This window comes from Rhinoraja longicauda, chromosome 28 (genome assembly GCF_053455715.1).
Source record: "Rhinoraja longicauda isolate Sanriku21f chromosome 28, sRhiLon1.1, whole genome shotgun sequence".
NCBI classification, from domain to species: domain Eukaryota; kingdom Metazoa; phylum Chordata; class Chondrichthyes; order Rajiformes; family Arhynchobatidae; genus Rhinoraja; species Rhinoraja longicauda.
In genome coordinates, this window is record NC_135980.1 from 27,920,086 (window position 1) to 27,933,827 (window position 13,742).

Genomic DNA, 13,742 nt, shown 5'->3' on the forward strand with positions numbered 1-13,742 from the left:
AGCAGGATCCTACAGTCTCTCTCATCATCTCCTATTAGGTGTGTAGGAAACTGCTGTCTGCATATCTCTTTGCCAAAAGGAGGAAATCAGTAGATGTGATTAGATTTAACAGTTGGTAATGACGAGTCTGTAAAAACTCTCAACACATGGAACAGGTGCTGCCAGTTCCTAACAGCCCCGAGTCGCCCATCTCTGCCGAGCAGCTGCACTGTGCACTTCAGCCCACAGTATTTCATGATTTGATTCTAGACCACCCCTTCAACTAAGCCAAGATCACACAACCTGGAATTTCTTTCTAAAACCATCTGCCTAAACAATTTTGGCATTTACTTTCACAAGCCTCTTAACAGCTTTTGTTTAATATTATGTTTTGAATAAACAGAACCATCACCTTTCTTTCCTTGTGCCTGGTATTCATTTACTTCCTGTGTCATTTAAAGTATTCATGAGAAGAGGCAGACAGTCTAAGTTCTCACTTAAAAGAGGGAAAGAAAGGAATCATCTTACTCCAATATTATGCACTGAGAATTTTGCCTGCCAGTTGGCATACAAAGACTTCTACATGTATGTAATAGATGTTCTTTTGCTCTTTTGTGTCTAACTTCTGTGTTTGATGTATGAAGTGAAGTTAAAAATAGAATAAGCTAAATCAAAGGGATAAAGAATGTAGAGTACAAACATAGTATTGAAAATGGAAAGTAGATTTATAGATCTCTGGAAAGATTACATTTCAAGTATTCATACTTCAGGATTTGGTCTGCTGTGGGGACAATGCATAATATAAATAATAGAATCATAATCATAATTTATTAGCCAAGTATGTTTTGCAACATATGAGGAATTTGGTTTGCCACACAATCATACCAAAAAAGCAACAAGACACACGACTACATAAAAATTTGACATAAACATCCACCACAGCGGCTCCTCCATATTCCCCACTGTGATGGAAGGGAATAAAGTCTTATCTTCTCCCCCCCCTTTCCTCCCATGGCCGGGGGAGTCGAACCATCTGCAGCCGGCGATCGAGTTCCCACATCGGGGCGGTCTAACCTCCGCATCAGTACGGTCGAAACTCCTGTGGCTTGGAGTTCCCGAAATCGGTCAGGGACCGCGAGCTTCACGATGTTAAAGCGCGCAGCCCCCGCAGGTTGGAGCACCAAAGGCCGACCCCTGGCAAAGGGATCGCCCGCGCCAAGATGTTAAAGTCCGCAGGCTCCGCGGTTTTGGAGCTCTGGAAGTCCCAAACAAGATGCCGCCAACTCCACGATGTTCGGCCGCAGTGCGGACGGAGATACGACATGGAAAAAGTCGCATCTCCGTCGAGGAAAGAGATAAAAAATGTTTCCCCCACCGCCACCCCCCACAAACACAAAAACTAAAGATAAGCTAAAACATACATTTTACGCAAACTAAAAACACAAAGAATGAAAAAGACGAAGACAGACCATTGGCGAGGCAGCCATCATGCGGTGCCCCCTGGTGGTATCATAGACTACCATTCTATCCGTCAAGTAGTTCCTATTTTGGTCTCTGAATGATCTTCAGACTTCAGTTGTCCTATTTTTGAAAAAAATAAATTATTTAAAAATATATGATTCTATTTGTAAGAAAAATATGTCCAAGATGTAATGCAAGCAGAATTTGTTAAGTCACGCAGGATTTGTGATACGAGTTATTCTAACACAATAACTTCCTGTGTAATGATGGTAGTAATTTTCCTCTCCTGCAGTCAGTTAGGATGTTGCAATTGCATGCAAAATTAAATGTATGCAAAATAAAATTGAGTTGCACAGTTTTCAGATTGGTTGGGGGGTGGTGGGAAGAGAGAGGGATGGTGGGAAGAGATATATAACTTGAATCCCCAATCTATGATTTTGGAACTTTGTTTTATGTTGTGTTTTTATTATTTATTTCCAGTTCGTCCCAAAACAGTTCATAAGGAATGGTTGGCTCTAGGATTCAGCACCAGGTGAACCTTGGTGCAGAATCTAAGGCAGATTCCAAAATGTAAATGGAGAGGAGAATCTCAGCAAGGTTTTGTTCTCAGTTGGACGCCTTGTGTAGTCCTATGTCACAGCACAGTCAAAAAATGGCTGTCAGAGCTCAACCAGTAAGTGTGGGACATCTATGTTCATGCAGCAGTCCCAACATTTGCCACCACTATTGACAAATGCTGGCAGTCCTACAGGAGCTATCAACCTGGCTAGCTCAATCAATTGGAATATGTGCTCCAGGCCAGCAGATTAAAACAACGCATACTCCTGATAAGTAACTACCATGCACAAGCTCCAACAGAATAATGAAAAATGAAAGACAGCAACTTACCAAGTTTTGGGTGGAGAACAGTGCATGTTTTCTTGCGTGAGTCACTGTTCTCAGCAATTAATCTGGGCATCAAAATTGTTATTTGCAATTTCTGGATGAAGCCCAAGAAGATGTAATAAAATGTGATACCAAACTTAACTGGTATTTTCATATCTTCAAATGAATCATTTTGAGGAATAGTATGAAGTAATTGAAGGCTTTACAATATGATTAATGTGAAAGCAGTTTTCATGATTAGATGTGTTATCCTAATCAAAATGATGGTATCCCTGATCTATTGGGAGAGATCTGTGGTCAATGCAATGAGGAGAGGTGGGTAATGCCCATGATCAATGAACTGCAGACAAACCCAGAAATAGGAGCATAAATCCAATGGGTTTAATCCATGGATCTTATGATTCAGGGTGAAGGATCTACAAATATCTGCCATAAATTGTGGTTATGTTTAAATAAATATGTGAGTAGAATATATTTACCTGAATTTTGGTACAGCTTATTTAATCAAATGTGTGTCTAATGTTTTAAGACAGCTGTATGCCTGTGACTGGGCTGGTGGTTTCTATCAGGCAATACTGTGCTTGGCAAAGTGGATGTGGTACCATTTTAGTACAGTAATTTACAATGAATAATTTATATTAATCTGCACATTTCAATTGCGCCTTAAACCTTTTGCATCTGATCTCATTTGGGGATCAGAAGGTTCAATAAATACCTTAAAGGAACCTGAAGAAATTTAACAACTGAGCTATTGATTGAGCATTGTTCTTAAATAATTTATACATTTTTGTGGGATTTGGTGTTCTTTTCCCCTTTTTTGAATTATAACACAGCAGAAGTGGTTTGGTTAACTGCCAGTGTATGGTGATGTGCTAAATGTTTACGGAGTATAGTGCAGAAGAAAATATCATTCAAATGACAACAAAAATAAACATAAATAGAATATCAAACAGTAGACAGGAAGCAGTCATGTGTACTGTTCCATAATCTAAGGAACTCGCATCTGACATTTCCAGTCTTTTTAAAAAGATCAATGTATCCTCAAGTGAATTATTAACTTTCCAGAAAAAGGTTGCTTCGAGATTATTTTCTTTGTGATGAATACAGGCACATGCGAGCACACATTTGATCAAATAAATAAACCTGTATATGTTTCTTGCTTTGTTTAAAATAAAATAAATGGAGTGGGTGTTTTCTGAGTTACACTATGGTACCAGATAGATCAGTTTATTCACTGGTCTTTGAATCAGATACTTTCAGACACTGATAATGTGCTGCAGTTTTTCTTTGTCTGCCATGAGATTGCCCAGCTTCATTCTTTTGATTATCATTCTGCGTCTCCTCGTGCAAGTCTGCTTTTCTTTGTTTGGAGGGATAAGAATACAGTCAGATGTGTCTGATGGTATCCCATGAATGAATCATTTACTATTACTCACTGATGAGGCTGTAGAGAATCAGTCATTTTTTGAGATGGGTAAAGTAAAAAATAACCTGCTGGCCAGTCAGATTAATGCATATTTGTTTTTTTTAAATGGGATTCATAGAGTTTGATTGCTGATATATTTTCTCCTTTTTTATTGTGACTGTGGATGGATGTTAATTGTCCGGTACATACTGTGAAGAGCCAAAGGGAAAGTTTAGGTTCCAGATCGCTGTTTTTTGATGTAGGGGCTGATGTAAATATGTTTTCAGAGATGGTTTAAAATGTCCAAATCAAGTAGGAATGGAGTTAATTGAATTTTGATTAAATCAGAAACAGTATGTTTAATAAGGGAGGCGGAGAAAATGGAAGAAACATCTGCTTAGGGAGAAATTTCCACAGAATTGCAGCCAAGTTATCTGAAAACATAGTGAGTGGTTGAAGGGAAAGGCCTGATATTTGTTTTGTGGTGATGGAAATTGAGGCGAGACGGGAGGTTCAATATCGTGGTGGAATCATAAAAGAGTTTAAACACAACAGGAATTTTAAATTTGTGCTCCCCAGATGAGGAATCTAGGTGGGAGGCGGGCAGATAGGGTAGCGACCAGATACAGTGAAGCTTTGCTGTGAATTAAGAGATTGTGAATGGAAATTGGGTGGCAATTGAGCAAATAAGCATGCTGGTTAAGTTACTGGATATGTCCCCATGGATCTGAACTTTTGATGTGGCAAAATGACTGCCAATCCCAAAATTTAAATGAAGTAGATTTAACAGGCACCTTATAGTAATGGTGACTAAGAAACTTCTGCTTTGTTTAAAAATCCCATTGTGTTGACGAACATCTTTCAAGAAATTAAATTGTGAATTCTTATTAAATCTAGCTATTTGTGACTCTGGAACTATTATAATGTGGTTGACTTGTAACTGACCCTGAATGACCAAGCAAGCCACTTGTGTTCAGGGGCCTTCGTGGAAAACCAGTGAATTCTGACTATTCATGTTCCATGAATGATTCAATTTTGGATATATTCTGGCAAAAGGCTGATCAGCTGGAATTTGAATGGAGTTGTAATGAAAGGAAGTTCTATAGGCATGTAAGTAGGTTTTGATGATGTGACTGGTCAGAGACAGATCAGAATCATAAGACGTAGAAGAGAATGTTAAGAGGTTAACCACAAATGTAAGTAGGGCTTTATGGACAGATTAGAAAGACTGAATTCAGAAGAGTGGGAAATCAGAATAGGATAAGATCAAAATAACAAATATGAAGAACTGGGAAGACGGGATAGATGAGAGTTCCAGAGAAAAATTTGGACTTGATTTCTCGTAGATGATGGGAGTTTCAAGCAGCGATAGAAATGAAATGAGTCATAGTCATACGGCAAAGAAACAGGCCCTTCAGGCCAACTAGTCCATGCCGACCAAGATGCGGAAAAATTAGAAAAAACACCTGTTTGAGTCCCAACTGCCCACAATTTATCCATGTATCTGTCCAAATCTATATATGAAAACTCTCGTTTGTTTGTTTGTTTCCTGAACTACAGCCTAAATGGTACATGATAGCGCGACAATTTTAGGCCCACCTTACTCGCCGTCGTCCCTTTGGTGCTAATGGAAGACGTTTAATTGAAATCGGTGTTATATTTTTTAAGTTATTCACATTTTAAAGTTTAAATCTATTTCCTACTGAGCGAGGGAGGGAGGGGGGAGGAGGGACGACAAAGGAGGTTGAGGGGGAGAGGAGTAGGGGGGAGGAGAGGGGAGGAGGGAGGGGAGGAGGGGGGGAGAGAGTGCTGCACCAATGCAGGAGAGGTTCGGGTCCACTTGGTCTAGTGTCTTTTAAATGTTCTAGTACCTGCCCCAACTACCTCCACTGGCAGCCTATTGCATATACCCATCACCCTCTGTGTGAAACAGTTGCTCCTCAAGTTCCCATTAAATCTTCACCTTCTCACCTAAACCAATGTCCTCTGGTTCATTTCCCCAACTCTTACTCTGGGTAAAAGATTCTGTGCATTCAGCCTAACTATTCCTCTCATGATTTTATACTCCTCTACAAGGTCGCCCCTCATGGTATGAGTTGCTTGAAAGAGATTAAGTTGAATTAGTAGTGAGGCTGGATCACGGCCACGCTAAGTAGATAGTGTAAGTATAGCTGACTTCTTAATTTTGCATCAGCACCTACGATGTAGTATAAAATGCAACTATTTTTTAAGTATTACATTCTGCCTCCAATGTTGTAACTCCCCAATTTTGAGACGCCTACATTACACTGATGTTGAGTTAACTTTTTCAAAATCCTCAGAGATTTTTAAGCATGTATTGCAATCTCCTCCATATGTACACGTGGCTGAACAATTTATCCACAGTATCCAACTGGGTGTTTTCCCCAGTGTAACAAATATTTTTTTTCTCTTTATGATGCCAGAAATCTGCTATTGTTGAAGATTCCAGCTGAAATCTGTTTTGGTTTTTATAAAGTCCCTTGTTGTAATGTTAGTTTATGTAACAGCCACAAAAAAATATCAGGTTAGCATCTGGAGAAATGAATGTCTCTTAATCTTAAAGATGAGATGAAATGGAACATAAATTCAGTATGGATGGTATCACATAACAAGTGATTGCTTTGTACTGCTTTAGGGTTGTTAAAATCTTGGCCTTGAATGAATAACAATTAGTTATATCTGAGCAGAATGCAATATTTGTGAATTTTTTGGTCGACTGTTGTGATTATATCGAGGTAATGCCAGACTAAGATGCTGATAAATGTATGCAGATCCTTGAAATGCTGGATGCAAAATGCAACCCAGTCTCCTCTTGGAAATAACCCATTTGTCTAAACTCGGAGGGCTTAGGGACTCTCAATCTTGTGTAAGGATGCAGGTGTAATTTAATAAACTGAGACTGGTCTTGAAAATCATTTGCTCCCAAATGTTGTCAGCTATTGGCTCAGCAAAAAAGAAGAAGCATTTTGTTTTCCCAAATTCTTCCTTTTATGAGAAGTGGTGAACCCAAAGGAAAAGGTGTGTTGGATTTTGCACAGCTCTTAGGCACTGAGTCACTCAGCTGCAGCATTAGAACGTAAACCTTTGAAGGAGCTTGTGTAATTTGAGTGCACAGCACAAACAAAAAGGTACAGGGTTGGTCATTCATGCAAAATTATATGGGGAGGTAGGATAGATATAGAACTATTTCATCCCCTTATTGATTATAATCTAAAGATTGCACAAGAGGACATCGAGGAGGTCTGGGATTTTTTTTGCTGGGAGTGCCCAAAAGGTATCTCAAGTTACAGCCAGATGCACTTTGAGCTCAATTCCAGATTGAAATATGGAGCAATGCAGAAAGAATTGTTATGACCTTAAACTATGAAGTTGAGCGCTCGACACCCTCTGCTTGCTACGAAGAGGTGCTGTTGTCTTTTGCAGCGCCATGTTCACTGAGACTCCATAACACACTCATACACACACTTAAGAGACACACAGACATTTCTTTCCTCTCAATCTCCACTCTTTCTCCTCCTCCCTGGTTTTCACAGATATTCAAACGTCGAGCAGAGAGTTGGTGAGTAGCCATTTTGAAAGGAGAGAAGCATTAAATTAGTACTTTTGTAACTGCTTTCATCGAGGAGAACGACATGGAGGACAGTGAGATTAGTATGGAGAATACTAATATGCAGAGATTCTTGGACATTGGATATACTTGCATTTGGAAGGGGATAGGTCAATTAAGGATAGTTGGCATGGCTTTGCACACGCCAGGTTGTGTCTCACTAACTTGATTTAGTTTTTTGAGGAGGTGATCAATGTGGATGTTGTCTACATGGATTTCAGTAAGGCATTTGATGAAGTCCCCCATAGTAGGCTGATCCAGAAGATTAAGATGCACGGGATTAGCAGTGACATGATTGAATGGATTCAGAACTGGCTTACTTATAGAAGACATAGGGTGGAGGTGGAATGACAACATCCAGGCTGGAGTGATTAGTGCAGATGACACCAAGATTGCTGAGGCCATGGACTGTGAGGAAGGCTGTCAAAGTATACAGCAGAATATGGATCGGCTACAGAAATGGGCAGAGAAATCGCAGATGGAGTTTAATCCCAGCTATTGTGAGGTATTGCTATGTGGGAGGTCAAATGTAAAGGGAATATATACATTTAATGGTATTACCCTTATCAACCTTGATGTACAGAGGGATCTTGGGGCCCAAGTCTGAAACTCCCTGAAAGTGGCAAAGCAAGTAGATAGAGTGGTAAAGAAAGGATTTGGTATGCTTGACTTCATAGGTCAGGGGATTGAGTATAAGAGTCAGGAAGTTATGATGCAGCTTTATAGAACTTTGGTTAGGCCACATCTGGAGTATTACATGCAGTTCTGGTTACCCAATACAGGAAGGATGTGAAAGCTTTGGAAAGGGTGCAGAGGAGGTTTACCAGAATGATGCCTGGATTAGGTAGTATTAACAACAGGGAAAGGTTGGACAGACTTGGATTGATTTCTCTGGAAAGCAAGGGTTGCGGGGAGACCTAATAAAGTAGATAAAATTATGGGAGGATAGATAAGATAGAGTGTCAGAACCTTTTTCATAGGATGGAAAAATCAAATACTAAAGGGCATAGCTTTAAGGTGAGAGGAGCAAAGTTTAAAGGAGATGTGCGGGGCAGGTTTTGTTTACATAGAGGGTGATGAGTGCCTGGAAAGTGCTGCCTGGCCAGTGGTTTTGGTAGATACGATAGTGGGATTTCAGAACATTTTGGATAAGTGTATGGAAATGCAGGGATTGAAACAATATAGATTATGTATAAGAATTAAGCTCGGCAACATATCCTTGTGCTGTACTGTTCAATGTTCCATATACGTATGCCTACACTCTCAAAGACCTGGACATTTATCAAGTAAGCCAAACATGCCAGGAGTCCACCTTACTAACTTTATCTCGCAAGCCAAGATTGCAAGGAATAGGTAACCGTCCCTCCAGAGAGTAAGGATCCTCTTGGGCTCAGACACTTCCTGTTCTGGAGAAGATGTGCTCACCTGCTTGAACGGTATTGGGTAGTTAAACTGATGCACCAAGATCACCTGAGAAGGTACGCAATAATTATGGTATAAAAGGTAAACTCCTGTCCTTCCTCCTCCACCTCCCTGATTCCCTTCTTGAAATCATGCTCTAAATGATTCTGCATATGAGTTGGACTTTTTCTGCAAAGGATTTGTATAATCACTATTGATTCGCTTTTCTTTTTGGTGTTACCTTGCAGGTTCCCTAGAGGGAAGATCACCACCACGACAATAAGAAATAAATGCTGTGGAGGAGCAGGAGCTTAAAAATGATGAGCCTCTGGATGATATGGTGTCAAAAGGGCACCCTGCTCATTGCTTCAATCCCTGGTAAGTGCAGCTCGGATACAATGAAGGTAGAAGGTAGTTTAGAGACGATTTGTTTTGAGGAGAGATGTATGGCACTCCAAAAAAAGATTCGGAGGTTTGTACAGTGAAATGCTTAGAGATTTTCCAGCCTGTCAGAGCAAATATTTATGATTACTAAAGACATGGCAGAATTCAACCCTTTTACATCTTGCAGGAAGTCCTCATTTTTGCACTGGAGTTGAGGTGCACCTCTACACCAGCCTTCATTGTTATTACAGCAGGTATACGTATTCAAGGATGGCACGGTGGCTCAGAGGTAGAGTTGCTGCGTTACAGCGCCAGAGACCCAGGTTCGATCCTGACGACAGGTGCTGTCTGTATGGAGTTTGTACGTTCTCCTCGTGACGGCATGGGTTTTCCCCCGGTGCTCCGGTTTCCTCCTACATTCCAAAGATGTACTGGTTTTTAGGTTAATTAGCTTCGGTAAGATTGTAAATTGTCCCGAGTGTGGAGATAGTGTGCGGGGATTGCTGGTGGGCACAGACACAGTGGGCTCAGGGGGGCCTGTTGCGCGCTGTATCTCTAAACTAAAAATACCTGGTTTCCGCTTCCATGGAAGCACAGGCTTGAGGTCATCATAGCTCTGCGATCAGTAAGCCAGTTGCAAATCAATCTCCACTGCAAGCAGATTGCTGTTCTCCAAAGGGGAGAGATGGCTCGATTGCTGTCATGTGAGCAGACAGCTGTTTTGCGCGAGTTGTTTGTTGGAGCTGGCAGTAGTCTGATCCGGTACAATCTGGGTCATGTTGTTTATCCTGTGGTCCAGGAGTCCTAAAGCAACAAGGAGCCATTTCCAAACTGACAGAGGTAGTAACATTAAAATGTTGAATGCATGGCAAATAATTAGATTGAAGTAATGGATCTCAACTCATGGGGCATCTCGACTTAGGGGTCTGGAATTGGGGAGTTGTTCTGCTGGTATCCAGTGTGAAGAACAATTTGTAGACATATACCGATCCAGAAAACCATCTAGTATGTTGAGGAATCAAATGGAAAATGGATTGTAATTGATTCCATAGCATTGTACTTTTTAAAAAAAGGACAAATTAATTGTTTTGCCCAGTTGCAGCTGTATAAAATGTTGGTTAGGCCACACTTTGAATATTGTATGCAATTCTGGTTGTTGAGTTACAGGAAGGATGTGGAGGCTTTGGAGAGGGTGCAGTAGTGGTTCACCAAAATGTTGCCTGGTGAGAGAGTATTAGTTATAAGCAGAGGTTGAACAAACTTGGATTGTTTTCTATGGATCATCGGAGCCCAAGGGGAGAAGTGATAGATGTTTATAAAATTATGGCAGATGTACGGTAGCTAGTCAGAGTCCTTTTTCCCCAGAGTAGAAATGTCAAATGGTAGATTGCATGGCTAATAGGTGAGAGAGGAAAAGTTTAAAAGAGATGTATGAGACAAGTTTATATGGTCAGGGTGGTACATAAACTTTATACACCTGGATACACCTGAACATCAGCCATGATCACAATGAATGGCGGTGCTGGCTCGAAGGGCCAAATGGCCTCCTCCTGCACCTATTTTCTATGTTTCTATATTTTCTATGTAACTTACTGTCAGTTGTGGTGATGGAAGCAAATATGATAGTGACATTTAATGGGCATTTAGACATGCATATGAAAGTGCAAGGAATGGAGAGATGTGGATTATATGTAGCTAGATGGAGTTAATTAAATTTGATATCATGGTCAGCACAGACATGGGCTGAAGGGCTTATTAATGTGCTGTTATATGTTCTATATAATTAAAATGCCATTGGAGAAGATAGATCAGGAAAGTTATATTAACAAATGCAAGAGTAGAGAAGCAATGGCCAACACTTGTGTAATATCTCCATAGTTGGCAACAACTACATATCCTTTTAAAGCACAAGCCTATTAAAAAAAAAGTGGTTAAACTGCGTAACAAGAAAAGTTAAAGATTGTGTCACCCTGTTTCCAAGAAGTGCAATAAATTTGAGAACTTAAATTTCATAATTCAGCAAAAGAGGACCACGAAATTGATAGGGAAATGAGAAGTAGATTACATCAATAATATTGCAAGAAGCACAAATGCAGACTGAAAGAGCTTTCATATCCAGTTAAAAAGAAAAAGATCAGCAAAAGTTAGTCACAAAGACGTGCATAACAGAAACAGATCTTTTGCCCACTTAGTCTGTCTGACCATTAACCATACATTTACCCGAGTCCTACATTAATTCCATGTTTCATTTTCCCACACACTCATTAATTCTCTCCAGACTCGCCCACATGCTAGGGCCAATGTACAGTGGTGAAATAACCGACCAACATTTGGTATGTGACAGGAACTCAAGCATCCAGAGAAAACTAACACAGGGAGAACCTGCAAGCTCCTCGCAAACGGTATTCAAGGTCAAAATTGAGGCCAAGTCTCTGAGACTGCGAAGCAGCAGATTTACAAACTGCACCATTGTCATGTTAATGTAGTTTACGTGTAGACGAGGTAGAGGCAATGCGTTGCTGTTTTCATTAAAAAGAGTTTCAAAGTTCTGAAATGGCAGTGATGATCCAGAGAAAAATCAGCGATGGTTAGTAACAGAATGAACTTCCACCTTACAAAGTGAGCTGCAGCAGAGTGCATAAGTTGCAGGTGAGAGTGAATTGCTCTGTACATTGTGCAGCAAAGAGCGTTACATTAAACATATTTGTGAGTGAACAACACCTGGTGAGCTTTGCATAAGGTCAATGAATTCACTCGGTAATGCTGAAAAACAAGGATTAACATCTTTAGCTGCACATCCAGCGTTGGAAACAACACACATGACTCATGTTGGTAAGTGCCCGGTTGAACTTGCAATATGATTGAAATTTTAGGGCAGTGAGTAATCATTGGCAATCTTGTCTCATTCCTCCTCTGTCTACACAGATGTTGAAGTCATTGTTAAATCAGCCACGTATTCTTGGACTTTCCAATCATGAGGCACTGTGTTGAAAGACTTAAGAATCAGTATCATATGTGTATGTTTGTTCCCTCGCCTAACAGATAATCATCGTCTGTCCCAGTATTGCTCATACAAAGTTTGCCCCTCTGATTACCTAAAGGATTTATAATGCATCAGATATGTATATGGCAAGGAAATGAAGAACTATTCATTCTAGTGGGATTCATTAGTAGTTATAAATTTAGTGGCAAATTATAAACTGAAATAAGGTACTCTTCTAGCAATCAGACGAACTAGAGTTGTGTTCAAAACTCACAATAGCAATCATGGAAATTAAATTCAGTTCATTCAATAAAATCTAGATTTAAAAAAATAATTATCTGTAATAGTAATTATAAAGCTGCTGCATTAGTATAAACACACATCTGGTTCACCAATCTCCTAGGGAGAGCATTTGGCTATCCTTCTCCTGTCTGATCCGTGTGTTGCAGACCCAACAGCATTGTGGCTGACTCTTAACTGCCGACCAAAATAGGCTAGCAAGGCATTTAGTTAGTGCTCTGTCAGGAGGGGCAATAAATGCAGGTCTTGTAACTGGTTCCCTATATAATCCATAAAGAATTAAAAATAAAACCTGAATCCACTGGATAGAAACTGGAGCAACTTGCATACATACAACTTACAAACATGCACTTTAAACAGAAGTCTAGACTCCAGATTATGATTAATTTCTTTAATGTAATTATTGGAGTCACGTCTTTTATTCTAATTTCCCAATCAACGTCAGTCGTCTTGCTCCTAACGTCCTTGTAATGGGCTATTTAAATGTTCTAATTTAAGACCTAGTAACAATGCTCTTGAAACTTAATGACACTCTGTGAAATTATGATTGCTCATTTTCAAATGATCTTTTAATATGATTTATTAACCCTGTCTTGCTACACAGGACAAGATCTAAAATAGTTTTTCATCAGTGATCTTTGACACATTTTTATAGAAGAATTTTGTGCATTTTATTACTCTTGCCAATTTAGTGTTTCAGAATATAACAAGATTAAAACCTTTCTCCTAATAATATTGCATTACCCTCGTTGAACTCTTGTTTAATCTGATCAATTTTAGAAGATTATTGAAATTTTATTTTCCATCGGTGTCAATTTTACATTTGCCTTTATTGCAAGATATGGATTTACAATATTTAATGTGCTGAAGGAGAGCAGATCAACTGAATTCTAAAATGACGTTTAGTACTGTTAATATGAACTATAGTTTGACATGGTTTCAAGGCTGGACAAGGTAAATGTCCTGTACAAATGACAGTTAATATAGAAGATGGATAAGTGTGTGGAATAAACTCATCGTCTCCAAAGATAACATAATCATTGCCAGTTAATATATCGGTAAACAAAGCTATTGAATGGAATGAGAGAAATAGACTAGTGTACTTGATCTTTGACAATAGACAAATTTGGTACCAATGTAATGTAGAAAGAGAGAGAAATCAAAAGAGGAGTTGCTCAGGATGATAACAGGTCAGTAGGTGGGGGGTGTTAAGTGGAGTGGAACTGGCTGGATCTATGTGCGAGAAAGAAATTGAGTCTTTGACTTTTTAATGATTACACAGTGTTTACTTTAGAGACACAGTGTGGAAACAGGCC

General features: G+C 39.6%; 1 protein-coding gene across 1 annotated transcript in view; it reads left to right on the forward strand.

Annotated features, from left to right (window-relative positions):
- Positions 1–13,742, forward strand: part of marchf2 (membrane-associated ring finger (C3HC4) 2) — a 36,658-nt gene that overhangs the window by 6,159 nt on the left and 16,757 nt on the right. Inside the window, exon 2 of the mRNA XM_078424082.1 lies at positions 9,008–9,137. The gene's annotated coding sequence lies outside the window, so the exon portion shown is untranslated. The remainder of the gene's footprint in view (positions 1–9,007; positions 9,138–13,742) is intronic.